This window comes from Papio anubis, chromosome 1, assembly GCF_008728515.1.
Source record: "Papio anubis isolate 15944 chromosome 1, Panubis1.0, whole genome shotgun sequence".
NCBI lineage: Eukaryota > Metazoa > Chordata > Mammalia > Primates > Cercopithecidae > Papio > Papio anubis.
The window spans coordinates 198,472,878-198,476,156 of record NC_044976.1 but is presented as its reverse complement, the minus strand read 5'-3'; the positions used below and the strand labels follow the sequence as shown (position 1 = coordinate 198,476,156).

Below are 3,279 nucleotides of genomic sequence, written 5' to 3'. Positions count from 1 at the left end.
GTAGGTGTAACTGAGTAACCCCCTTTTTCTACCCTTTTTCTAAGAGATAGAGAATGAGTTGTTATTATTATTATTTCTCTTCTTTTCTCTTTTCTCTATTTCTCCGTGCTCCCCACTTCCTACTTAGCCCTTCAGAAATGCAATTATAACCTTCTACCTCCCCTTCACCAGACACTTCCTACAGAGCAAGTTCATCTATGTGCTTAGAAGCTCTAGAGTGGGACTGTCTCCCACCAGGAAACTGCCTTGAGGACAACAATCAATTTACAATTCAAAGTATGCCTGCTATGAAACTGTCTCCCACCTGGAGAGTTTCAGCCATCTTTATAACCTAGTTCTACCCACCAAGGCACCAACTTGACTACCTGGTAGATAAGGCACTGAAGGTAGTATGTGGACACCTACCTGTTCACTTCCTGCCCTGCATGTCATTCATGCCAGGTCTCCTTTTAAAAGTGCCCACTTTCTTTTTATTGTATTTATTTATTTTTTTGAGATGGAGTCTCACTCTGTTGCCCAAGCTGGAGAACAGATCTCGGCTCACTGCAGCCTCCACCTCTTGGGTTCAAGTGATTCTCCTGCCTCAGCCTCCTGAGTAGCTGGGATTAGAGGTGTACACCACCACGCCCAGCTAATTTTTTGTATTTTTATTAAAGATGGGGTTTTGCCATGTTGGCCAAGCTGGTCTCAAACTCCTGACCTCAGGTGATCCACCCATCTTGGCCTCCCAAAGAACTGGGATTAGAGGTGTGAGCCACTATTCCTGGCCAAAAGTGCCCACTTTCTGCTCTAAATGTGAAGCGGTACCCTTAAGGCAGGGAAGCCTGTACTTCTTCCCCTAAGCTAGCTTTGGAATACAAAATCACCTTCTTTATACCAGACCTCATTCCTGTTCACTGGACTCTGCAAGGGGCAAGTGACTGAACCTGTGTTTTGGTTACACAGGGAAACCTCAGCACCTTCAGCACATTAAAAATACTGAATATACTGTCTCTTCCACTTCTAGGTCCACATCAAATTTACTTTCAGGTTTTGTTTAATTTGGGGAGGAAAGAGAAAAGGAAAGTAATCTTGGTGAGATCTTTTCTTATTGATCCATTTATTTATTCATTCATTTACTCAATGAATCTACTATGTGCCACGTGATTTGCTTGTAGTGAGCAGCGAGATGATAAATGATAAAAATACCATCTATCCATGACCTTGTCAAGTTTGATGTCCAGCCAGAAGCCGTCAGCATTTGGAAAAGTTTTTCTGTTATCACAGATGCTAGCCTCCCTCAGACCACATTGTGAGAAAGGTGAAATTTGACCTGGAGGCAATTTCACTCTTTTCCTTCCTCTCTGTATCAACCTTCCTCTGCTACCTCACTGGGCCTGGAACCCTGTGGGATCTACCGGTGGTCTCTGTTTCTATAAGGACATGACTGACCTCCCAGCTCCTTCCCTGAATCCCACCTCCTCACCATCTTGGATCAGAGGGTAACTGTCCTTTGCCATTAGGGTAGCCCTGGTGGGGAAGGAAGAAGACATGGGCTTACAGTCTTCCCAATCCTACTTTCCAAAAGCCTAAGCCCTAGAAAGGGAGAGGATTTGTAGGTGTAAACAAAACATCTTCGCTAGAAACAGGGAGAGAGAGGGGGGCTTCTCTCACACACCAGAAAGACGTTCTCCATGAGGAAGATAAAAGAGGAAGACAAGCAGCAATAGAAAGAGAAAAAACTCAATGAGGGTCCCTGTGGGCCGGATGAAGGAGGGCTTCACCATGACACATGCAGACCACGGGGTCCTGCCTGGTCTGATGACCCTCAGCTGTGAACAGTCCTGCGAACAGGGATGTCCAAGTGGGAAGAGGGTGACTCAAGTAGAATTAAGTTAAAAATTTTAGACCGGGAAGGGAGGAGCGGCAACATGGCAGCTTCGGGGGCTGGTGACCCTCTGGATGCTAAGTGTGGAGAGGCCCCGTTCGCTCAGTGTATCGACCCGACTGGGGAGAAGCTGACACCTGAGCAACTGCATTCCATGCGGCGGGCGCAGCTTGCCCAGTGGCAGAAGGTCCTACCGCGGCGGCGGACCCGGAACATCGTGACCAGCCTAGGCATCGGGGCCCTGGTGTTAGCTCTTTATGGTTACACCTTCTACTCCATTTCCCACGAGCGTTTCCTAGATGAGCTAGAAGACGAAGCCAAAGCTGCCTGAGCCCGAGCTCTGGCAAGGGCGTCAGGATGCTAATCTGGATGGGTATTGATCATGTCCAACCTGCTGGAGCCCCTTCACATGGTGGAGGATGCCCCATGACCCTGTAGAAACTGAATCCTGCTCACAACATTGTTGGCCTTCTTACTAACCTTGGGCCATGATTGATCCCAAGAAACCAGGGACTTAAGCATTTGGCCACTGTCAAAATAACTTAAGCATTTGCCCACTGCACACTTGCTGTGTACAATGACTGAGCCCTTTCTGTAGTTTGTTTCCTTGAGAGGTGTGCATGCGACCGTGGCTTTTCCCAGTGTTTCTGACTTTGTGGTTTACCCCCTTCACCTTCCAGGGATGTGATTGTTAAGAGGTTAGGCGAGGCAGCTCTGTGCAGTGTTTGAGCCTAAAGTGGGATAGATAGGGTCAAATTGAGAATAATAAACTGAGTCATTCTCCTGGAAAAAAAAAAATTTACAATCTGGTGAAGTAAGCCTGGGGCATCTTTCTGTACCCATTGAACACTAATTCCCCATTCTGCCTCCTCTTAACCCCCGTTCAACCTTCTATCTCTATACATTTGACTCCTCCAGGTACCTCATACAAATGGAATCATATAGTCTTTGTCCTTTGTGACTGACTCATTTCAATTAGCATAACGTCCTCAAAGTTCATCTATGTTGTGGCATGTGTCAGAATTTCTTTCCTTTTGAAGGCTGAATAATATTCCATCGTATGCATCCACCACAATTTTTGTTTATCTATTGATCTGTTGATGGACTCAGGTTGCTTTCACCTTTTGACTATTATAAATTAGGCTGCTATGAACATGAATGTACAAATATCTCTTCCAGTCCCTGCTTTCAGTTCTTTTGGGCATATACCTAGAAGAATTGTAAACTGTATGATAATTCTATGTTCAACTTTTTGAGGAGCCACCAAACTGTTTTTAACAGGGGTTGAACCATTTTACATTCCCACTAAGATTCCAATTTCTACACATCCTCACCAACACTTGTCACTTGTTATTTTGTGTGTGTGTGTGTGTTTGAATGTCACCCTAAAAAGTGTGAAGTGGGATCTCATT

At 45.5% G+C, this 3,279-nt stretch overlaps 1 pseudogene across 1 annotated transcript; it reads left to right on the top strand.

Annotated features, from left to right (window-relative positions):
* The first annotated feature begins 695 nt into the window (after positions 1-695).
* LOC110742605 lies at positions 696-2,653 on the top strand (annotated as a pseudogene). Its single transcript, XR_002520453.2, has one exon. The product of XR_002520453.2 is annotated as a cytochrome c oxidase assembly factor 3 homolog, mitochondrial pseudogene (transcript).
* Positions 2,654-3,279: the final 626 nt, after the last annotated feature.